We start from the raw sequence: 26,588 nt of genomic DNA on the forward strand, positions 1-26,588 counted from the left end.
AAAATTATTACACTGGTACAAAAAATGTCTAACTCTCGGAACTTCTTTGCTCTTTAAACGAAATTCAAGGGTTACACGGAATACCTTTTGGAAAGCGCTGAATTAAGAGTATTGTTTCATTGAGAAGATTTAAGTGATGTAAAATTATCGCAAAAAAAAGAACATTATGAAGTTTCTGATAAAAAAAAAATGGTTGCAGAATTTCGTATTTTCTCAAAATTAAAAATCTATGCGAATAAGTATGAATAAACATATAATAAAATATATATTTTTACTAAATATTAAAAAGTTTTACAAAATTTTCTCAAAAAAAGAATAATAATATGTTTCCGATGAAGAAATAGTTGCAAGATTTCTTATTTTCGCAAAATTTTAAAATATCTGCGAATGTGTATGATTAAACGTTTATTAAAATGTATTTTTTTACAAAGTATTAAAATATATAAGTTATACAAAATTGTCTCAAACAAGAACAATTTAAAGTTTACAATTAAAAAAATAGTTGCAAAATTTTGTATTTTTTCCGAGATTTTAAAACAAACGCTAATTTGTATGATTATACAGATATTGAAATATGTATTTTACATAAGCATATAAATTATAGAAGTAATATTATAAGCATATAAATTATAGTAAGCGTATAAATTATACAAAATTGACGCAAAAAAGAGCAGTATGAAGTTTTCAATAAAAATAAAAAAAATTAGTTGAAAATTTTCGTCTTTTCTCAAAATTTTAAAATGCATGACAAACAGAAAAGAATTTTCCATTTAAATAATTTTTGACCTCTTTTTAAGTCAAAATTTATTAGAATAACTTGACTAATGAACGACAAATTTAAAAAAACAATTAAAAAAGTAAGCACTGAACATACATTTTTACGCTACTCCCAAAAACAATTTATAGCAAAATGTATAAGAAACAAATTCATAAGGAAATAAATCAACTATGACGATATTGGGTTTTACGATAATATACAGAGATGATCTAATAAATAAATAAATCCGCGACAAAATGAATATAATATACACCGCTGAATAATCGATTGAGGTAATGCAAATAATCTTCATTGCGACTGTCATCACTTCCGTTCCAATATCATTTTAATGGAAAATGAATCTCGATTCGTATATGTAATATCCTTCCTCGCATTTACGATGTCCTTTCGTAGATTGCAGTGTCCGATTCAATATTGTCTAAATAAGGATTAAATAGCTGTGTTTTGGAATAGAAATATCTGATTTTGAAATGGGGTAAACAAATCTGTTTTCCAAAGGTAAAACGTTAACATTATCGCAAGAAGAGTACGATTTTCACCACCTAGTTTTAGTCAGGAGTAAATCTATACAAAACCTTAATCAGACCAATTATTCTATATGGTAGCGAGACCTGGACAATTAATAAAACAGAGGAAAATAGACTACTCATTTTTGAAAGAAAGATCCTTCGGTCAATTTTTGGAGCAGTTAAGGAAAATAATGTTTGGAGAAGTTTATATAATCATGAGATATACAATAAGTATAGATTACCTAATATTTTGAGGGTTATTAAAGCCTACAGGATCAGATGGCAGGGGCACGTTTTTCGGTTCCTAGTTAAAAAACTTACTTTTTCGAAAATTGAATGAACTAGAAGAAGAGGGAGACCATATAGACAAGATGGTTGGACAGCGTTGAGAAGGACTTAAAATTGTTGGAAATAAACAGGTGAAAAAATCTGGAAGCACCCAATTAAGAAAGCCTTGGTCTGCACTAGGCTGTAGTGCTGACAAAAAAGAAGTTTAATCAGGAGTTTAACGTTCTAAAGTTTAACCTTCGAATGTAAATTTCCCTTTCTGTTTATTTCGCCATCTCATAAGTCGTATTTTAAACTTTCATTTTTCACAAATAATTTGATCGATTGCTTTCAAAATTGTTTTATCATTTAAAATTCGATAGGTTATATGGATGTGAAAATCGGTCTTCCTTATAATTCAAGAGTTTACAATTGTATGCAAAAGAAAAAAATTTTTAATTGTGTGCAAAGATAATTCGATTCACTTAAAAAATTTCGATGTACCAAAAATACGCGTAAATTGAAATTAAATTTCGAATGCTTTGCTCAACGAATGAGAACGTATTCAGATTGCGGCTGGCAGTCATGTTTTGGAGACCAAGAATCCAAATCCATCAAAGGAAATAAAAAGTGTCTTTATTCAGAGAAAGTACGTTTGTGTTGGTTGGTGAGTGTTAGCGAACAGGGATCAGGAGTCTCCTAGTATCTAATATATATAATTCTCTTACGTGGCTCCCAAATTTTAGCTGTATTTCTTTTCCGCCCGTAGCAACGTTTGCTTTGTTTTGTTTACGTTACTATTTCTCTTACACGGCGAATCGACCAATGATTGCCGCTGAAAATGTCAAATGCCAAATCTAGCTGAGGTGGCTCAACATATAGCTCTTTTAAAAACGGAAACTGAAATAACCGGAGAGCATCAGCTGCAGCAATCTCATACTATTAAGCTAGACAGAAGTGAGTAGTCTTTGTCGATAGATCTCTATTTTAGTATTTTGTCGAAAGCGCTTTTTTTCACGAATTTATTTGACGATTTTTGATCTATATCACGAATTATACTATAGCACATTTCTAATAGGTTTAACGAATTACATGTCATTTATTTGAATTCAAATTTATTTTAATGACTTAAAATTTACTAAAAAGATGTAATTTTTTTTAAAAAAAAGTTTTTATATGGATTTGAATGATTGTTTTGAATTCTTAGAATTTTGTGCATTTGCAATGTACCTAAGTTAGTAGCAAGCAAAGCGAGCTTGGTTTGCGAAGCAAATCATATAGGATTGCGTAGCAATTTTCTGAGGTTGGCGAGCGTTAGCGAGCAGGGGGCGCAGCCCACTAGTATTATATAAAACGCTAATGAGGATACAATATGAATCAAAAATCTTTTCTGGGGTTGGCAATAACATACTGAAGCAAACTGAACTGTAATGTTTCATGCAGAAATAAGTGATTTAAAGTGAACAGTTCACATAAACATTCAAACTGTCGCATATTTTTGTTTTAATTTTGCTGATTACTTAGGTAGCATAATAATTTAGAGCTAATATTAGTTTTAATCTAGGATAATGATGCGTTTTTTTCACGGAGCTCAATTTGAAATACGGTTCTCATTGAATTAACCTAATTATTTTTTAAAATTCTGGTTGACTATCTTAACCTTGGTTGCGCTGCTATTTTCTAAAACTTTTCTTCGGTTCGTATAAATTTTATGTTGAAATTAAATATTTAAAAATAATAAATAAGCAAATGCTGAATTTATCACTATGGGAAGTTATATGAATTATTTGACCCCTCTTTAATTTCTAAGTTGCATTGAAATGTCGTCGTCGTAGTTCATTTACGTCGCATTAGAGCTGCACAATGGGCTATTGGCGACGGTCTGGGAAACATCCCTGAGGATGATCGGAAGACATACCATCACAATTTTGATCCTCTGTAGAGGGGATGGCACCCCCACTAAGGTGCCATCCCCTGCAGAAGGTAAGTAATGGTCAAGCCCTGTATTAAGGTTTCAATACTATTTTGAACAATTTAAGAAATTTTTCTAAATATATTTCTGGCCAATATTTTGACCACCAATGACTATCCCTACAGTTTCTTTTCAGCAGTTACAAATTCAATGTTTAATACAAAAAATAAAGTCAAACCTCGTTATAGTGAACAGTCTGCTGACCCAGCAATAAGTCCACAATAAACGATGGTTCACTATATCTAAATTTTTGGAATTTTATTTTTCAGCGTACTACGAGAAAACATTGTTTTCTTTTTAATACATAAATTATAAATTAAAGAATTAAGTAAGTAATTTTTCATGCTCTGGAAAAATTTGTGATTTATGATTGATTACAATTAAATTTTAAGAAGACTTCGCTAATTTTCGTACCAATGATTAATAAGGAACTCTGTATTTTTTGCATGAATGCTTCACTTCCGAATCAGGGTTGCTAAAATTTCTTCACCCCCCCCCCCAAATCAGGGGTACGGGAGTTAAAAGAAGGGTATGTTGTTTTTTGTTTAAAAGCGAAGAACATTTGAGATTAAGATTTAATACAGAATTAAAATAAGAGAGTCATTTGCAATTGCAACTTCTACTAATTTAAAGTTGGGAAAAGAACTGAAGAGTTAAAATTAAAGTCTACTATACACGACCAACCAATTTTTCAGCAGTCCACTAAAAGTGTATAAAATAAGTAAATTCGAAGTTCTGTCGCCAAGGAAAATAAAAAAAGCCATAGTTTAAGTGCCTTACACTTGAAGCAATGTGATAATTCTAAACTACAAATATAATCTTGCCATTACCCCTGCTTTGGTAGCCCGACGACCTGCGCGCGAAGTCGAGCATTTTACGGTAGAAAAATTTTACGGGGACCCATAACGCACACCCTCGGTCCCTACGCAGAGCATTGAAATGTATACAAATCAAATTGCAATGTATATAAATTGAAAAGAAAACTTTTTGTCACTTAAAGGTTTCACTGCAAGTACATGTTACATACTTTAAGAACATTATTTTACAAAGAGAACCAGCATAACTGCAAAGCTACATAGACTATAACAAATTAAATTATAATAAATAAGTATACAATGCAATAAGCGAGCGAAACAATCGAAAAATAAATAGGTAAGGAGTGCAAGTTGTCGGCGGCTCTTAGTTTTATAAAATGTAGTGTAAGTGATAAATTACTTTCAATTGCCTTTAACTGTAAAAGAAATAGTCTATTATAAAATATCCTAAAATAGTTTTACGGTTTAAAAATGAAAGTAAACTGCTGTCTGAGTTTAAAGTGAATTTGAATGAAAGAGTCTAGGAGAAAATGCCAATCACAATATATATGGAAAGATAGAATGGAAATATATATGTCAACGTCAGACTGGAAAAATGACGGTTTAGAAATGAGTTATTCAAGTATTAAGCACGTACTTGTCAGTTTATTTTTTTAAAAAAATAGATAAATAAGGTAAAAGTTTTTAAAACGGCATTTTTAAAAAGAAGTTTACTTCGAAAATGATGAGCTCATCGTTTTGGGTCTCACAAAATTAACATGTAATAATTTTCGTAATTTTGTTTCGTGTTCGTTAGTTTGTTTACGTAAGAAAATGACATAATTTTTACTTGCCCTATGCACGAAAAAACTATAACTTGTTATGGCTAGAAACACAAAGCTCCAGTTGAAATCTGAGGAATCTGTTAGTCGGAACGAGATTCTGATTGGCTATAAAATATTGATAAATTTTGATTTAACTATTTAAAAGAGAATTATAGCTTGTATTGTTTGGCACACAGCTCTCGTCGAAATTTAAGTTCTCCAGCAAGTTGGAAAAAAGGTGAAATTTCGATTGATAGTACATAATTTGGCCATAAATGCTAATTGTAGCGGTTATAAAGGGGCTGATACTTATATTACAATTCAGCAGAAAGCTGCAGTTATACAGGGTGTTTATAAAGTGCCGGACCCATTTTGATGTTTAATAACTCATAAAATAATAAAATGCTTGCCGCTACCTGGCGTGAAATTGACTATCGACTTGATATTCTCCGCGCGACGAAAGGGGCACACGTGGAAGTTCATTGACAAGGGTCATCAAACTTTTTGAGTCTATCTAACCATTTATGTTATTAATTTTAATCCATCTTTATTATTTTATGAGTTATTAAACATCAAAATGGGTCCGGGACTTTATAAACACCCTGTATATCAAATGCTCTAACTAGTCAAAAAGTACCAAAATTTTAATTGCAAAAGTTTACCTTTACATACTGAAACGCCAGTTAATAAAAACTCAGTAGGTAAAAAAAAATGCTCAGCCAGGCTATGGTTCTCAAACCTAACGATAAAAGAAGGTAACAATAAAAAGTAATGAAGCAATATTTAAATTAAATTGCTGCTCTTTCCATTTATTTTTGTACAATTTAATGTTAAATAGTAGTATTTCATTTTATGCATTTTTTCCGAAATCAAAATGTTTAATTTCTCTTCGCTAAATCCGAATAAAAAAGAACTTTGGTGTATTGTACAATTGCAAAGGGTAATAAACTGATAAACATGTGTTCCCCCTCTTCAATATTCAACTACTTGGCCCTGTTCAATTTATTTTACGAAGCTTTCAAACAGTAAGATAACAATATTACAATAATTTTATAAAAACAGAAATAGATTGAAATATTTTAAATATATTAAATTATTTTACAACATTAAAGCATATATCGAATAAGCCGAAATATTTTAACTAAAAAGACTTAATATCTAAAATAAACTGCTCCTCTTATTTAGTCATGGTTGTCGCAAGGGCCCAATGTTAGAGGAGGGCGAAATTAAATTACAGTCACAATAGTTCTCCAAATTTCACACATTAGAAAAGAAATTTTTCTTAAATGTGCTAAATATCTTTAAAAAGATTGTTTTTAATTTTAAGGAATTATATCGATCATAATTCACGAAAATGTTTTTTACTTCTCTAATGTATTGAGGGGTCTTTTATAGATTTCTAATTGAGGAGTCTTTTAGAGATTTCTAATTATTGAGGAGTCTTTTAGAGATTTCTAATTCTTGAAGAGTCTTTCAGAAATTTCTACTTATTGAGGATATTTTAGAGATTTCTAATCATTGAGGAGTCTTTTAGAGATTTCTAATTATTGAGGGGGACTTTTAGAGATTTCTATTTATTGAGGAGTCTTTTAGAGATTTCAAATTACCGAGGAGCCTTTTAGAGATTTCTAATTATTGAGGAGTCTTTTAGAGATTTCTAATTATTGAGGAGTCTTTTAGAGATTTCTAATTATTGAAGAGTCTTTTGGAGATTTCTATTTATTGAGAAGTCTTTTAGAGATTTCTAATTATTGAAGAGTCTTTTGGAGATTTCTATTTATTGAGGAGTCTTTTAGAGATTTCTATTTATTGAGGAGTCTTTTTAGAGATTTCTATTTATTGAGAAGTCTTTTAGAGATTTCTAATTATTGAGGAGTCTTTTTAGAGATTTCTATTTATTGAGAAGTCTTTTAGAGATTTCTAATTATTGAGGAGTATTTTTAGAGATTTCTAATTATTGTGGAGTTTTTTTTTAGAGATTTCTAATTATTGAGGGGGACTTTTATCCATCTTCCCTCGCCAACGACGCCTGTGTTTGATATTTGAACCAATGAAACATTTACTCCAAAACCATACTAATTTATTGCTATTTACCAGAGCTTTATAAAACAAACAAAAAATGCCCTTGTTATACAAATGGAAATGATATACAACTGATAAGAATGTGTTCTCCCTTCAAAATATTTACTTGGCAGTAGTCAGCTTATTTAATTGCTATTAAAATAACAATATCAAACATACGATAACAATATCAACCATAACTATAGGGGAGAGTGGGGTCAATTGTAACAGTGTACGATTGTAACAGAGCAAAAGTTTCGGGTTCTAGATTTGGTTCCTAGGTGGCGCACAAGGTGTATTTAATGAATCCACATGTATTTAATAAATCTACCTGCTGGCAACCATTTTTATGTACTTTTGAAAGAGTTACATCACAAAAGATAAGATATTTTCACGCTACGTAAATACTTTTTTTGGTATTAGAATATTATATTATAACAAAGTAATTTTGTTTAAACAAATAAAAATTATTAACTGAATATGTAAGTGGACACCTTAATTAGCATCTCAAAAAAAAAGAAGAATAGTTTTGTTAATAAACCAGCATTGTTTTTAACAAATGAAGCTGAAATGGCGTCTTGGGGACGATTGTAACAGCTGAAAATATATAATCTTATGTTTACAAACCATTACTTAACTCTTTAAGAACCACCAATAGTTTCCTATATCATTTATATTATGTTGCATGTGCATTATTTAATTTGTCACCTTTCACAGCATAAATTAAAATTTTTAACCCCTTAAAGTTAAAAGTTTAACCCTTTAGGTCTCTGCTCATTATTATTTTTACTCCTAAAATATCACTACTATTTTGATCAATAAAAAAAATATATCACAACTATGATAATATGTATAATTAACTATGTTTTAGTTGAATTTATGAACTGTTACAACTGACCCCGTAAGTGGGGACAATTGTAACAAGTACACGACTGTCAAAAATTGTTAATAACTAATATAATAACATTTAAAATAAGGTTTTTTTTTCTAGAAGAGAATAGTCTACTTTACTCGTCCATCAATTAATACTAGTAATAAATAATATATTGGATTTTTTGCTAGTTAAAAATAGTTAAGTAAAAAATTTTACAATTGACCCCACTCTCCCTAACCAAAATATCTTGCAAAAAGAAATTTAAATATTTTACAAAATAACCCGACAGCATTAACATATGAATCACCAAAAATACTTTAATGCCCCGTATCTAATATAAACTATTCTCTCCATTAAATCCTGCATTTAATACAGGGTTGGGTTTTTGACGTCAAAAAGTGGTTTTTGACATGACAAGGGTATAATACTGGTTTAAACCGTCAAAAACCCGTCAAAAATGTCAAAAACTAAAGTTTGCCAAAAAAAATATATAAACTTCAAAACTACCAACAGTTGCCATGCATTATATTGAAATTTAATTACACTATAGGTAATCAGCAGGTTTTAAAATATTTTTTAATTAAAATTAAGGTAAAATAACAGATTTAAAATCTCAGAAATTTATATTTAAATGCATGTGCAGAAAAATTTTGCACAAAATTTTTTTAAATATTTATATTTTGAAAAAAAAAATTTTTTTTTGATACTTAAGAAAATTAGAAGTTTATTACTATGCATTTTTGACATATAAGGAGCATATAACTAATATTTATAAGGAACTTACAAGTTATGTTGTATAAATACAAACTTGATACAAGTGTATGAAAAAAATTTTAATGTTATACTGAATATCTTTATTATCCAGTATGTTAATTTGAATTTAAAAGTAGTTATATTTGGGAATAATGATAAATATAATTCATATTGTTTATTATATTTATTTATAATTATTACACTTATCATTTTAAAACAATTTTTACCTCTTAATTTTTTCCCCCACTTGTATTAAGAATACAAATAATGCATATCTTGAAAGCAAGAAGTAATTATTCAACAGCTGAATATTTAGATATTCAACAAAACTACATCGTATTCAGCAAAATGAAATTCACAAGTATTTGGATAAACTAAATTTTCAGCAAAGTAAATGAATAGGCTGAATATACTGTAAATCAACACTAACTACTCTGTGTATTTAACAGAAAGCACTTAAATTTGTATTGTCTTATGTTAAAAAGATTATTAAGTAGATTTAAAAGAATATTAAAAAGATTTTTCTTTAAAAGATGTCTAATGTACAAAACTGCTAATGTTTATCTTTAAAAATGTCTAATTTTTAGTATAATCTATACTATACACTAAATTTGGTTATAAATAAATTTCTTAATAAGAGATTTCAGATTTTCAATAACACATGAAAATGAATACATAATATTACAAAAGATGTGAGCTTTCAAAAGTACAAGATTTTGGTTACTATTCAAAATATAAGTGTTTCTTCAAAATTTTAAATTTATTTTTTCTAGAACATATTTAGAAACACTATCCTTTATAAAAAATATATAAATTTTATGTATTAATTAAATTTCACATATGAATATAGGTTTTTGACATTTTCGACATTTTTGACAGTGAGGTTTTTGACGTGACGGTTTAAACCATGGTTTAAACTGTCAAAAACTGTCACATGTCAAAAACCTGCCAACCCTGATTTAATATTAAGTCAATTAATAATGCATTTTCTCCAAAATCATAACATTTTATTACCATTCACCGAAACGAAGCAGAATCCAACAAAAAAAAAGTTGTGTATTGATTTCTATTAATGACCCTCGACGGTTTTCCAATTTCGCATTGCAAACATTCCCACAACTCGGAGAGCCTGTATGCGATATTCTATTTGAATATCGATTCTGCGTTGAAAATAATAAATTCTTCCCTCCCCCCCATCGCGTTTACAAGGCTTTAAAAGCGTTTATTCTCTTGCTAAACGATCTGTTTTTCTTAGATAATTTAAATACTTCAGCGATTTCTTCCTCCAATTTTAATTATTTATTAAGAAATATAAAAAGATTTTTCTTTGTTTGAAGAATATTAAAGAAATGCAAATGAAGCTTATTCTCCTAATGAAAGAGTTAAGCCACGTAAATTAGCTCGTTCTTGCGATTAAGGGAGAGCTTATGAATATAAATAATAATTTGAGTTCACTGATGGATTAATAAAAATGTGATTTAAGGCTGTTTTTATTATATTCTTTTTTTGAAGTATTTCGCCAAGTAAACATATTGCCAAATAATGACATTGCAAGACGAAAGTGCCTTTGTTTGAGTAAATTCAAAATAAAGCTTTTATTTTGTACTTTGTGTTTAGCTTTTTGCCGGCAGAAACTAGTTTTTGCCATGCCAGTGGCAGAAACTGGTTATAACCGGTAAAAACTGGTAGAAACTAAAAATACGTCTATATTAGTTCCAGTAATTGCTTAATGACATTTTGTTTAAGTAAACTGAAAAAAGTAACTCCATATAACTGTAACAAACTTTTTAATTCATTGTTTGTAAATATATATTATTTTGTTTATATTGGTTATAAATAGTGCAGTATATCAAATATTTATATAAAACAAATCGGACCCATTTTCTGAAACTTATTTTAATGGTCAAGTTTCGACAGCTACCCCAGCTGCTACATGGTGGTCCAGTTTTAAAAAATATGCAATAGATGAAAGTTTCGCAAATCTTGCTTGTTCCTTGATGGCAATGCCTGCTAGTTCAGCTGGACGTGAGAGGATCTTGTCAAATTTCTCGTTTGTGCATAGGCAAATTGAGAAATTGTTTAGGTTTAGAATCTGCATCAAAACTTGTCTTTTGTTATAGATTACTGCAGAGTGCAAATAATGTAATATTTGATTTTGAATGGTGATAATTTTGTAAACAGATTTTACATTGTTTAACATTTAATTGTTTTTTTTTCTATGAATTATCCATTGTATGTCAATCTCAGTACTTATTTTTATGCATACCTGCCAACTCTTCCGGATTTTCCGGAAGATTTTATTTTCATATTTAAAGTGGTAGTAATTATATACTATTTTTTCTTTTATAATCTTAATTTTTAAATGATATTGATCACCACTATTCTTACAAAAATTAAGCACATATATTAATATGCGTTACTATCATGGCTGTGAACTTAAGTTTTCTCAAATACAACGTATTTGTTTGCATAAAATTGAAGTTTTAATTCCATTTTAATACCACTGGGAAAAATGATAATGGAAGGGATGAAAAGTTGGCAGGTATGTTTATGTCATTTGTGGCAGAAAAGGTTTTCTGCCATGCCGGTTTTAACCGGTTTCCAGCAGCGGTTTTAACCACTTCGGCAGAAACTTGCCAACCTTGGTTTAACATCCCCTACTCGCTGTCACTCGACAATTTCTGGAACAGGTTTTCATCGTCTAGCGTTTTAAATTTAACACTACCTTTTTGTACATTTTGCACATTGCAGTATACATTGGAAGTGCGTGTTTAAGATAATGGGCTTTTTCATTGTTCAACCCAAAATTCGCAAACCAAGAATTTCTTACTTTAAACAAAGCTTAATCATTAGTGTTTGGGTTGGCTCAGTATGCTACAGATGTAACTTTTCAGACGCCTCTTCGTATTCAGAATACTGAACGATAATTAAAAAATTTGAATTTGTTCGACGTCAATTTATTATCAACTGTTATTAATCTATAGGAACAGTGACATCATTGAAAGAAGAACTGTTAAGACTTTTATTAATTTTTTAAAAGAAGACTAATTTGAAAAAGAAGTTTTTACTAAATTATTCAGGCAAAGGGGCAACATCACATAACGAATTCATTTGAATCCATTAGTTTATTTTGAAGGAAAAAAGAAAGAATAATTTTTATTATAGAATTTCGAAAAACGGACTAAAATGCTATGTCCATTTTCTTATAAAGCTAAATCCGTTTTGTTTTGATAAAATCCTTTATTGCATTCATATTTTTTTTCTCAATTCATATTTATTTTTAAATTTCTAATTCAATTTAATTTTAATTCTTTAATCTTTTTTGTAAATATTTTTTTTCATTTGACACACGTCATTCTGGTATTAGAAGGGCAGATTAAATGGCCCTCTTTCAGGGACATGCTTCATTCATGCCTTGTCCGGGATTCGGAGCTAGGACCTTTGCGCTGAGAGGTCAACTCCCTGGCCACTACATAATCCAGTCTGCTCTTTTTATATACCTATTTGAATACAAATTTTGGGCTTATGTTGACTTGCGTTTTCCCAGATTTGACTTTGTTTCATTGTTTTTTCTGTTACATCTTCAAACTAATTTTATTACAAGAATTTTTAGTTAGGTATGATAGGACAGAGTGCGTAGCGTTTTTAAAACGTGCTTAAATGTGCTTATTTTCGTTTTTTAAAAGTCCTTAAAGGTGCTTTTTTCATTGGATGTTTTTAAAAATGCTTAAATTTCCCCTTTTCCAAAATGAGATTTTTCCTTTACCATGTTGATTTTCGCTACGAATTATGCACGCTGTAAGACGCTGTTCACATTGTTCTATTTATTCAACGTTTTCACAATTAATTCAACCCCAATCTATTTCGGCGTATTGTCAGTCCGTAGCGTATGAAAATGCCACTCGTTTTACACGATTCAAAATTTCATGATTTTTGACAATTGTCAAAAACAATGCCAAAAGGTTTTTTTTTTTGACATGATGGTTAAAACAAGATAAAACAGTCAATTGTCTAGAACTTTCCAACCCTGCCGAATTAATGATATTTTTTAAAGTACTTGAAAATATTTTTTGAGTGCTTGAAAAGTGCTTAAAAGGTGCTCATTTTTTGTTAAATAATTTGGCTACTAACCATATATGGCAACGTTACTTTTAAAAAGTAACGAGTAAAAGTACAAGTATTTTTAAAAAAAGTAACGAGTAAAAAGTTCTCATTTTAAAAAGTAACGAGTGAAAAGTACAAGTACTAAACAAAAAAAAGTAACGATTTAAAAGTACATTTCTAGAAAATCGAAAAATCAAAGTAACCTAAAATTTTATTGAATAATATTCTTATGTTCTTTAATGTTTTTGCAAAATTGTTGTTATTTATTTAATTATTTTTAATTTTGAAAGTTATGGATATCAATTTATTTTTAAATTCGGAAGAATATTATAATATAATTTTATAATATAATCGTATAATATAATTTTAAAATCAAATATAATTTTAATATCAAACTTTTTATGGATTTGCACGAAAAAGAAATTTTATCTATTGATTTTAATTTTTAGTTCTTTACTTTTATTTATTTAAATTACCATTGATTTAAAATTGTTTTACTCTTTAGAAACGCATTTTAAAAGCACAAACATAAACAAAGCAAACACGGGGTTTCAGATAGCTTTGAGCTAGAAAAAAATAATTGAATGTGCAGTATAAGTTGAAACAGAATGTATTTAAACACGAAGTTAGCTATGAATGCATATATATTGCTCATTAATTTTATAAATTTAAAAAACATAAGCAGTTTTTTTAATTTAATTTTTTTTAGAAAGCTTACCGAGTTTTAGAAAAAAGTAACGATTTCATTCGATATTTCCGTTACAAATACTTGTACTTTTTCTCTAAAAAAGTAATGAAAGTACAAGTAAAAGTACTAATTTAAAAAGTAACGAAGTACAAGTAAAAGTAAGTACTTTCTACTTGTACCGGCGGTACAAGTAGCGAAAGTAAAAGTACTGCCATATATGCTACTAACCCTGTAGGACCTATTTTAAGTTTACTCCTTTTTAATTTGAGTAAAATATCAAAAAATTCTTAAACTCTCAAATCTAGTTCTTTCTTTTCTATACGATAGAAAGTAAAATGTAGAACCAATAAAAAAAAGAAAGAAAATTGCTTAATTGTTAGATAAAAACGATAAACTAGAATTTGGATTCTATTTTCGCAAGACGTTCAACCACGCACTTTGGACAACTACTAGTTAAACATATTATTAAATAAGATCATTAAGAATCATTTTGTCTTACCCTAATTTATACGGTTTCATGCTCGATTAATACCACATAAATTCCATTTATAGATTAAGTAATGACCATTGCAATCCTGTCCATTCTCTAAGGATGTTATTTATAGTTTTTTTCCACTTATCTTTTGCATATACTCAGTATTTTTGTTTGTTCGCGTGTCAGAACGCTATGTCGAATCTCTTATAACCCCAGTAGCATTTGTGCCAGGGACATGAAATTCGAACATCGATTACAAGGAGCAATTATCGCCCCCGATCGTAATAAAACGCTTAAAATATTTAATTGGTCTGTTCCCACGGGTTTAACATTAACCATTGTTAAGAAGACGTTCTTATTTAGGAGTTTATTGGACGTTCTTTAAGTTTAATTATTTTTACAAGCTCGGTGATCAAACTTGTATGGCATGTAGATCGCTGCTACGTTAACGAATTAGCATTCCTAAAGTTATCTGAAATCACGTTATTATTCTGTCCTAAATTATGCTTTTAAAACGTGTTTCTTACAGAAGTAAATAATTTAAAACAGTAACATATTTATTTTTCTTGACAATTTCAAAAATATTACAAGGGAAGGTCAATTTTATTATTGATTTATCGAATAAAATTATGCAGAATTGTTTTGTCACCTAGTATCGTCTGAATTAAATAAAACAATTTCTATGAATATTGAGAGGCCGGAAACATTTATGCCGGATGCATTGCAATATATGAAGCATCAAAACATTTCGTTATGAAGCTGTGACCACCTGCCTGCAGAAACAAGCAGAATTAATTGTTACTTTATCCCAGCATCGAATTTATCGTCTAACAATATTCGAATCTCTTACCACCTAACTAGTAAGTCTGTGTTTGATAAATTTAGAAATTTCAAGAGTTTCTTTTTGCTTACAAGAATGAATTTATGATTAATTAAAATACGACCTTCTTTTAACTAGATTGCTCAATAGGGTTAAGTAGGGTCAAGTAGGAATATATTAAAAACATCTATTTTCTTCTTTTAAATTAAAATAATTATTTCATTATTTGTTAAAAACATACACGGAGAACGTGTCAAGCATTTTAGTTTTAGTAACTGATAAAAAGTATAACCTTTACAAACTATCTGTTTATGATCAACTTAAATAGAATGTTAGTTTAAGTTGCTTATGAACTTTCTCCTAATATCACTGACGAAAAACAAAATTACAAAAACTATAAATTTAATTCAAACTCTTCGAGGGAACACATCTACGTAGAAGTTTAAGAAATTCTATTTAATATGAATTATTTCCTGAGGTGTGGTTAATTAGGTATATGATTAGTAAAGCCCGGAATTTCAGGCAATAAAAAATGCAAAAATAGGCAGGCAAAAAGGCATTTAAAAAGCTTGAAATAGACACTTAAAAAAGGCACTTAAAATTGGAGCAAAATGGTAGTTGGTAATGCCTAAAAGCCCATATAGGTATCCAAGGTATAAAAAAAGTTGCTAGAAGTATCCGGTATACCTACATATTCATTTCACTCGACTGTCGTAGCAATAGTACAAAAGAAGTGGACATAATTGCACAAAAAAAACCCTCAACTGCGTAGGTGCGAAATAAAAATTGAAAACTCGTACTTACAATAATATTGTATGCCGATTTATTCTGATGATTGGTTGTTGTTGCACATCACAACTAGATGCTTTTTAAAATTTTCGAAAGAGAAATTTTGTCTCCTGTCAGTCAATATAGTTTTAAACAAAGAGAAGGATCTTTCTACTTCGACAGAAGTTATGGGCGCGTACCTAAAACAACTTGCCATGGTAGGAGATACGGTAAGTTGAACTGTAGTATCACCAGAAAGTACTTTTGCAATGTCCTTGATGCATTCAAAGTCTGTATTTGCAGAGATGACGCTTTCACATTTCTTCCTTATTATGTCACCAGATGGTCCAGGCACAGACATTAGTTCTTCAATAGTATAGTCGAAAATCTTTAGTGACTCGGACAAAGACATATTTCTTTTTTCCATGTGTTCAATAGCTCCAGGGAGCTTCCCAAAATAAGTTGAAATAAAAGTCAGTTCATTTTTAATTTTAGAACTGCTAAGCAGATTTTTACTTTTTCTTATGGATATTGCCTCTTCATCCGAAAAGCTGGTAAGGACTCGAGTAACTTCCTCAACATTTGTGTAGTAGTATGAGACTGCTGAAATCCATGTTCCCCATCTCGTAAGTTTAGGAGGTAATTGAATGTCTGGTGCAATTTCTTTGAACAATTGAAGGGGCTTTCACAAATACTTTTTTCACACTAGAAACAAGCGAGTCTACCTCAGGATAGAGACCTCTTACTTCCTCTGCTATCCTGTGCAATGCATGAGCAAGGCACGTTAGATGGATCATATTAGGAAATAAAACTTTTAAGGCATTTCCAGCTTTTTTCATGTAGGAGGCTGCATCTGTAAAAAATAATAGCACTCTTTCATGCTCAGTACTATTTGGCCAAAGTAAAGCCAGTGAATTAGTGAACAACTGTGCAATTGTAGTACTGTTAGTCTTTTGCAACTGTTCAGATGTCAACAAAAAGATTTTATGTTTTTCAAATGGGTCCATAACACCAACAATAACATTCGCAACATATCGTCCAGTTACATCTGTCGTTTCATCTATAGATAGCCATATGTTTTTCGTTCCGATTTCATTTTGAATAGTTTTAAGAACTTCGGTGTAACAGTCATCTAAATAAGTTTTCCTTAAAGTTGATTCACAGGGCGCACTTTGATTCGTATATTTTTGCAAAAATGCTCGTATACTTTTATTTTCAAGTTTCCACAGCGGAATGCCGGCATCTACAAATGATTTGCTTAAATCCATTGCAAATTCCGATTTGCGAGAAGATAATTGAAAACAGGTGGGAATCAGAATCGGTGTTTTCCCATCTTTTTTATATTTTGCTGTTTTATGCTTAGATGTCTCCAAGTGCTGAGATATAAAATACTTCTCAAAATTTACTGACTTCTCGCATGCCTTGCAAAACAGAATGCTCCTATCAGAGAAAACACATCCGACCCAAATTCTTTCACAAAACTGTCCAGTTTTTTGCTTGTGCAGGCTTTTACTTGAGGCATTTTAGAAATAACTAGTAGTACTAGAAAACTTTTTCGTGCTCCTGCTACAATGTGCTCAACCAGCTTGGTGAATTCGTTTTGTAGATAAGAGAGCATACGAGTTATTCGATGGTGTAGGCTATATGGGCCGTAAGTAAGAATAAATTCTATTGACTGTAAGTAAAAATAACTCCAATCTTTTCACTCCCTTTCTCTCTCTCCTTGCAAAGCGCATCGGGCGAAGGTGACGCCACGTTTTCTGGTGCCACGACGAAGGTGACGCCACGAAGAGACGGAGAGAAAATATTAATAAGACAAAAGGAATAAGTCCTAATCTCTATAAATGCATTACAATACGTCGGATGACAGTCAACCATTTCTGTACTTCAAAATTTCTTCATTTTGCGTTTATGCTCGGTCAAAAGCACAAAAAGCTTTGCAGAAAAATTTTAAATTAGACAGAAATAGGCATTTATGAACAAAAGGAACGAAAAAGGCATTTTCAGAAGAAAACGTTTAAAAAAGGCAGAAAAGGGCATTTTGCCTGAACTTCCGGGCTCTAATGATTAGGCTCAGCTTAGTATTGCATGATAAGAATATTTTTTACTTCTCTGTTAACTTTAGTAAATAATGCTTTATATTTTGTTACAATGAAATAACTAAAAAAACAGAGTTTAATTATCTGTTAATAACCCCGCTTAGTAATTTTAGCACAGAAACACAATTACTTTTAAATTCTTTGTTCTAAAGAAATATAATATATGCTGAAAATAACAATGTTATAACAGGCATATGATCCAAATAGAACAAAAATACCGCAATTGCATGATATTACGACTTAGTGAGTATTTTTTAAGGCATCGATAAGTTTTCACTCGAGTTTTTGCCTTCCAAAGCAGTTTTTTTTCTTGGAAAGCAAATAGTTGCATTCAATAAAATATATGTTTGTTATAAATAATAAAAACACTTTAAATTACTACTATAGATAGTGATTTTTACACTGTCATTTATATTTCAACTATGCCAAAAACTATTGCATTTCGTATTTATAATAAAATTGTGTAGAGTTCTGCAAACTATTACCTTCTAAGAAACTTTATATTGATAGCCCTGAGCATTAACTCTTTAATAGAATAATGTTTAAAAAAATTTAGCATTTGTATTTAAATATGATCGAAGTACATTTATCTAAGCGCATTTTTATTTCAAAAACAATATTTTCATAAGATTTTAATGAAATATTAGCTAACATTTAAAGTGTCCCCACAGTCGGATAAAATACGTACATCAAAACGTGTTCTTCTAAATACCAGGGCTGAATGTGCTCCGGAAAAAATCCGGATTTTACGCTAACAATGATCCGGAAGTTTCCGGAGATCAAAGGTCCAGACGTTTCAAAAAATCATTGATCACAGAAGTTTCCGGAAATCAAATTTTCAAAGGTGGAACTTAAAAACACAGTTTATTTTATTTTTTTGTAAGGGAGTGCCAGATACTTTATTAGTGTATATTCATGATTAATAATAATTTTTCTATCAGTAAATAGTTATTATAATCATAAACTCAAGAAAGAAAGACATATTTGTAAATTTTAATTACTTCTCCAGGTCATCATAGGTATGTGTAAATTTTAAATATATTTTAAGTAAACTAAGAAATATTTAGAAAAAGGAAAAAAACCTTATTTAAATTTTTTTCAATTTAAACTTTTTTTTTAAACAAGAAATCTTCCGGAATTTTGACTTGGGCTCACTATCACCCCTGAAATATATAATGGTAAAAAGACAATCGAACCAAATAGAAAAGTTCTGCTTCATTTTTTTTTATCTACGCGGATTCAATAATGTATATAATATGCATCCAAGTTTCATTAAAATAAATGTAATAGTTTTTGGCTTCTGAGCCTTCTTTAAAAAAGTCTTGATTTTAGCCACTTTTTCCCCCCACCTGACTCTACTTATCTACAAGTCTTGTATTTAATGAAAAAAAATTTCAAGAGTTTCCTGAAGTCTACTAGAAGAATTTATGATCAATCAAAATTCGACCTCTTTCCGCCTAACTTACTTGCTCAATACTTATCTGCAAGTCTAAGTTTGATGATGTAAAAAATATCATCAATTCCTTGACGTCTGCAAACAGAATTATTCGTCAATCAAAATTTCCACCACTAGATTGCTTAGTAACCATCTGGAGCTCTATATTTAGTGTTATAGTGAGTAGACATGTAATGTTTAATTGAGAAAAATGAACTTCAACTGCCAGTATTTAAAATCTGCAAGTCTGAGTCTGATGATGTAAAAAATATCATCAATTCCTTGACGTCTGCAAACAGAATTATTCGTCAATCAAAATTTCCACCACTAGATTGCTTAGTAACCATATGGAGCTCTATATTTAGTGTTATAGTGAGTAGACATGTAATGTTTAATTGAGAAAAAGGAACTGCAACTGCCAGTATTTAAAATCTGCAAGTCTGAGTCTGATGATGTAAAAAATATCATCAATTCCTTGACGTCTGCAAACAGAATTATTCGTCAATCAAAATTTCCACCACTAGATTGCTTAGTAACCATCTGGAGCTCTATATTTAGTGTTATAGTGAGTAGACAAGTAATGTTTAATTGAGAAAAATGAACTTCAACTGCCAGTATTCAAAATCTGCAAGTCTGAGGCTGATGATACAAAAGAATATCATCAATTCCTTGACGTCTACAAACAGAAATATTCGCCAGTCTAAATTTCCATCCCTAGGTTGCTCAGTAATCATCTCTATAATATTAAGTTTTATAGCGCGTAGACATGTTAACTTTAATTGAGAACAATGATCTTCAATTGCCAGTTTTCAAGAAATTTCTTTTAAATAAAAAGTTTTACTTAATAAGGAAAAAACTAGTGACAGCAATGTAAATCAATAGCCTATTATAATATGACTACATCAAGCAAACAAAACAGATTGATTGCAAAATATTTTGCAATGGGTCTGGAAAATGTTGGTCTTAGGCTCATTGATTGCAAAATATTTTACAATGGGTCTGGAAAATGTTGGTCTTAGGCTCATTGATTGCAAAATATTTTACAATGGATCTGGAAAATGCTGGTCTTAGGCTCATTGATTGCAAAATATTTTACAATGGGTCTGGAAAATGTTGGTCTTAGGCTCATATTTGCCTTGATCGGTGTCTGAATGCCCGGTTTCTTTTAGGCAAGATTTAGGAATTACGGGCACCACTACATATGCCCTTTGGATAATAAATGAAAAAGTTCTTTCCAAGGCGTGTCCTTTGTTTCAACATATTGAAAATAAGGGAGACTGTTTATTCTCGCCGAGTCCTTCGTATTTTCACGTAATTTTCCAATCGTTGTTCCGACAGGTCTCCTTTTTTCTTCTTTTTTTTTTTTTAGTCATTTCTGTTTGGTTTTTAATTCTGATGTTTTTAATACGATTTTATTACAACGCGCGATTTTTAATCAGTGTTATAATTCCTGACGCGCTCTATTTGCGATGATTCCGCCAAAAATCTACGTAATTATTCCGTTTTTTTTTGTTTTTTTATTTATTTATTTATTTATTTTTTTTAAATTTTTTTTTAAAGCTGTTATCTGTCTTTTATTCGACCCTATTAAAATTTTTTTTACGTCCGATATTTTTAAACGATTTCGATTGCTAGATTTAGCACGACTTTTTGATACGACAAAAATTTTTTTTTCAAGAATCCTTTTTTTTTTTAAATTGTTCACCAGTTTAGTGAAAAAAGTTGGCTTCTAGCTGATTTTAAAATATAGTTGCCGCTGTTGCCTTCCCTCAATATAGGTTACAAATGGTATCATTTTAGTCGCCAATAGATATCTTGATGTCAAAAATTAAAATTATTTTCTCCCTTCTAGCCAACTTGAAAACGTAGCTAAATTTTTTATATTGTTATTGAGTTTTATTTTACTAAGTAATAGAATACTGTTGCATTGAACAATGCTTAAAATATCCAATTTATAATGAAACAGCTTAAAAGCATCGCATAAGACTGTTTACTATCACGTAAATTAAATGCATTCCTAGCTTATCTAGATTAAATGTGAAGAATTCTGAACTAAAGCGGAATAAACAAAAGTTAAACCTCATAATTTATTCCGGAATATTTACACAGCAGAAGAGCAAGGCACATCCCAAATGATACGGGATTAACTCAAGGATATGTACTGAGGACTAAAGGCAAACATACTAGGCATAATATATATTATGCAAATACATTCTTATTTAATTTTTAATATGCTTTTATACATGAATGTATAAACTTATTGAAGATTATCCACAAAACTTGCGCTAACAAAGATTTAATTTATGGAGAAATATGGATTGAATGACAATATTCATGGCCGAAAAGATTTGTTACCTTCTTCAGTCATTTTATGGTTATAATGAATCAGTTTTAGGGGTTAAAGATGATTTTATTGATAAGTAGCATCGTTCGCAAAAGCTATAAATGCTGTAATAAACTTTTCTGAATATGAGTTGAACCTTCAGAATACCGTGCGTATCAACTGAATACAATAATATGTATATGAACTTTTAATAACTTGAGAAAATGTAATTTTATTAGTTATATACAACTTATTTTAAGAAGCAAAATCAGTGATTCTTAACCTTTTTCTTGTTGCGACAAACTTTTAACGATTTGACACGCACAATGAAAAAAATTAGATTAAAAGCTGTTTACTTACCTATTATACACTCTATGTTAAATAGTTTGTGATTATAGTTTTGAATGCGAAATAAAATAATGTGTACAACAAAAGCACGTTTATTAAGGGATTAATTATTTCTTTCGACTAATTTTTTATTAGTTAGTAACAATTATTTTTCTTTTGCTAGTTATTAATTGCTAGCTTGTTTTCTATAGTTATTAACTGCTAGTTTTTTTTTACATTAACTGTTATTTTTTGTGATTTCTTGTTAACTAGTTTTTTTGCTAATTATTAATTGCTAGCGTGTTTTTTTGTTATTTTTCCTTTGTTAATTTGTTTTTTATCTATTTGTTTTTTTAGTTAACCTTTGTTAATTTGTTTATTAATTGCATAGCTTACTTTAATGATCAGCTTTTATTTCCGTTTGAAAGTTAATATTTAGCTTGCTTTCCTTTGTTAATTAATTTTAATAGTCATTAAATTTCCTACTTATTTCAACATTTTTTAAAATTGTGTGTCAAAGACAATTTGAACACTTCCATCTTATTTTAACTTATTTTAAGATTGTCAGAGACAAGACAATCGCCAACAAAGATGTTCACGCGGTTAAAGCGTGGCAAAATTATAAAAAATTTATCTAATATATATAATTCTCTTACGTGGCTCCCAAATTTTGGCTGTATTTCTTTTCCGCCGGTGGCAACGTTTGCTTTGTTTTGTTTACGTTACTATTTCTCTTATACGGCGACAAAGAAAAACCTCATTACAACTCCCCGAATGGCAACGCTAGAAAATCGACCAATGATTGCCGCTAAAAATTTCACATGCCAAATCTAGCTGAGGTGGCTCAACATATAGCGCTTTTAAAAATGGAAACTGAAATAACCAGAGAGCATCAGCTGAGGCAATCTCATACTATTAAGCTAGGCAGAAGTGAGTAGTATTTGTCGATAGATCTCTATTTTAGTATTTTGTCGAAAGAGCTTTTTTCACGAATTTATATATTACGAATTTATATGACGATTTTTGATTTATATCACGTATTATACTATAGCACATTTCTAATAAGTTTAACGAATTACATGTCATTTAATTGAAATAAAATTTATTTTAATGACTTAGTATTTACTAAAAAGATGTAATTCTTTTTTTAAAAAAAGTTTTTAAATGGATTTGAATGATTGTTTCGAATTCTTAGAATTTTGTGCATTTTCAATGTACCTAAGTTAGTAGCGAGCGAAGCGAGCTTGGTTTGCGAAGCAAACCCTGTAAGATTGCGCCCACTAGTATATAGTATATATAGCGCAGCCCACTGGTATATATATATATACATACACACTTTTCTTTAATTTAAACTTTAGTCATAATAAAAAAACGCATTATAAATTTTATTGTATCATTTCTAATATTTGGCGGCACACGAAAGTGCCGCGGCACAGTGGTTAAGAATCACTGAGCTAAATTTACACTTTATCTAAAACGTATGCTAAAACTTAAATATATACTTAAAGACAATATTTTTATTAATTATCAACCTGTAAAAGTCCTGCAGGATTGATTATAAGACACGGTAGGTCACTAAAGCCGAGCACCGGTCAGTAGGTGGATGACCACTTTGATCAACCTGCGAAGGGATCGATGATGCGCAGTATGGGATATTGTTTTCCCGTTCTACCGTGAAGTGCTCCCGAGAAGGTTGTCGAGTTGCCAGAGATGAGGAGCCATCCCCTCTGCAGAGGATCAAAATTGTGTTGGAGGATCATCGTCAGGGATATTTCCCAGACCGTCACCAAGAGCATATTGCGAGAACCGGGATAGTCTGGTCGGTAGGGTGCTGGACCCATGTCCAAGAGTTCAAGGATTCGATCCCCGAAGACTGCCTGTTTAGTAAATGGTGACTGATGCACGTTAAATGTGTCGAGTCGCAAAGTCCTCCATGTTCCCATAACAAATCAATACCTCTGGGGGTGCTGATCCAGGAGTTACCTCGTCTTCTGGATTGGATTCAAAATTACAAGGCTACGGAGTTGAACATAAGTAGTCGTAAACCCAAAAATTGGGTCGACTGTTCAACGACCGATATAAGATATAGAATAGCATATTGCGAAGATCTACTGCTACCGTAATAAAATACAGCCACAACTATTTAGAAAGGAAGAATAAGGACTTTTTACTTACGAAATCATGCTACTGGAAACATTGAAATAATTATGTAAAAAATGACTACAATGAGATTTGAGACAAAAATTTATTATTAATTTTAAAGAATAATAATGTTAAGTAATTTTTGCAATATTTAATTCTAGACCGTGTTTTTTAATTAAATTTTTAACCGGAAAAATGTGAGTGCAGTTAGCTTTGAAACAATAAGAATTAACTATTTTTTTACAATTAATCTTTAATGTTAACAATTCATTTTAAGTTAATAACTTTTCAATTGTAAAAAACGTCCTGATTGATATTTTAAGAAAAAAAACAATTTTAGTTAATTTTTGCTGTTTTATTAATTAATACAGTCTTACTATTTTTTTAATTAAGTAAATCTAATAAAGTATTTTTAGGATCATTTTTTAAACGTAGAGAGGAAATACACTGCGATTTAAAAAAACTGAACTTAAATAATTTTTTTGCTTTATGAAAGTTTTTTTTACATCGTGAATCTAGAATGTTAAACTATTATGCATACTTTACATTAGATTACATTCCTGTCTCATTTTTTATTACTTTCCCAGCATAATAAAAATTCTCTAAAATAAAAATGATAAAATGCAATCTTTGTGAAAAATTGAGTTACAGAGTAAGGAAGACTAAACAGCCCTCAAACAAAATCTGACAGTAATTTCATTACAAGATTGAAGTTGGAATTTTATGAATTTCTTCCGTTTAATCTTCTTTTTTTAAAAAAAAAAAATAATTAAACTAAGTTTTGAAAAACTTAAACCAGACGCGATTGCTGCCTTATTATTAGATAGAGGTAATTCTTAAGTGGAAATTAATTATATAAAAATTTATGCTTTTGGTATTCGATAAATAAGGAATTAATTAATTTAAAAATGCTCGTTCGGTGCTATGTTAAGTCATAAATTTATTCAATTTCAGATATTTCAACAGCTTTTAGTAAATAAAGCACATAAATAAAATAAGTTGGAAAAACGTAATTTATTTTGAATATATATCTCGATCTTTAAGTTGTTTTATTATTTACTTTAAATATTTTCTATCCCAATTTTAAAAAAATGAAATTAGACTGAAAAAAAAGTTCTTGTTTATAGAACTGAAAGTATAGTATGTTTTTATGCCATTATTTGCACTTTTGTTAACCCTTTAACGCAGAATTTTTTTATCATATTTTCTATACTTTTTTCATTAGTTTGTATTAATTTCAGTCAAACTAAATGAAGAATAATTATATTTAGCATTTTATTAATTTATGGTTGTGAAATATAGCATGAAACACGGGTGTCTTTTCCTGTCCGAACGAGGCTCGCACTTCTAAACAATAGTTACTTTGTTTTTAATTTGCAGTTATTTAAATCTAAAAGAAACAATTACTCATCATTGAAATTTCTTCAATACACAAAATAAATTATTGATAAATTTTGGAATAAGAATGAAAAAAATATAAGTTTAAACCTTGTTTTTATATTTTAGTACAAATTTAATTACGATGATCTAACAGATTTTTTTTTAGTAATTATTAAGTTGTTTTTTATAATTAAAGAAAAAGAAAATATAATATTTTCTTGTAATAAGAGAGTCAGAAAAAAATATGCATATAGGGGACAATCGTGTCCCGTCTGCGTCAAAGGGTTAAAATTGAATGCTAACTAACATAACGGAATATTAAAAAAACATGACAGAATATTCGTAAAACATGACAGAATATTCATAAATTGAAAATACCATTGAGAAGTAAGTTTTTTACCGATGTCCTATCTTAACTAACGGAGTCAAATTTTCAGAATTGCAGCTATTTCTCATGTTTTTATGGACACATGTCTGATTTCGTTCTGAATTCGATCCGCTTTATGATTAAAATCCTGACTGCTCTGTGACGGGTATAGTTAAAAGAGACCTCTCCTTTCGCGATCTAGTTCAACCGCCAGAGGACAGTGGGTAAAAGAGAAAATGTTTTATATGCTTTATTCATTTTCATTTAATTTTTAAAAATAAACTTATTATAATTTGTTCATACTCATTATCATTCCAGTAGATCACTTCCGCTCAATTAAAGAGATCTTTAATTAAAATGTAAAAATATTACAGAGATTAATGTAACCTTTTGACGCAGGTGCGACACCGGTGTCCTTTTTATATATTTTTTCTGACCCTCTAATTACAAGCAAATGTGTTGTGGTGTTTTTTTAGTTCAAAAAAATAGTCTAATAGTAATTAAAAAATCACTAGATAATCGAAATTACATCAGTCTAAGAGATTTTTTATTAAAACGTAAAATATTACAGAGCTTAGTTTAAACCTTTGACGCAGATGGAGATTTTATTCTGACCGTAATACAATTTCAATTACAAGCATATATATATTTTCGTATTTTTTAATTATAAAAACCAGTCTTAATAGGGACTAAAAAAACTAAATTATCGGAATTACATTTGTACTGAAATATAAAAACTAAAAAAAGTAGTTTAAGAAAAAAAATATTTTTATCTATATTCAAAAATTTATCAATAAATTATTTTGTAAATTTAAGAAATTTCAGTGA

The 26,588-nt window shown here is 29.7% G+C and overlaps 1 protein-coding gene across 1 annotated transcript in view; it reads right to left on the reverse strand.

Moving 5' to 3' along the window:
• Positions 1-26,588, reverse strand: part of LOC107440822 (uncharacterized) — a 90,759-nt gene that overhangs the window by 12,396 nt on the left and 51,775 nt on the right. The gene's annotated exons all lie outside the window — the stretch shown is intronic.

The sequence above is a fragment of the Parasteatoda tepidariorum genome, chromosome 5 (genome assembly GCF_982258835.1).
Source record: "Parasteatoda tepidariorum strain Cologne lab strain chromosome 5, Ptep-v5.0, whole genome shotgun sequence".
Classification (NCBI taxonomy): domain Eukaryota; kingdom Metazoa; phylum Arthropoda; class Arachnida; order Araneae; family Theridiidae; genus Parasteatoda; species Parasteatoda tepidariorum.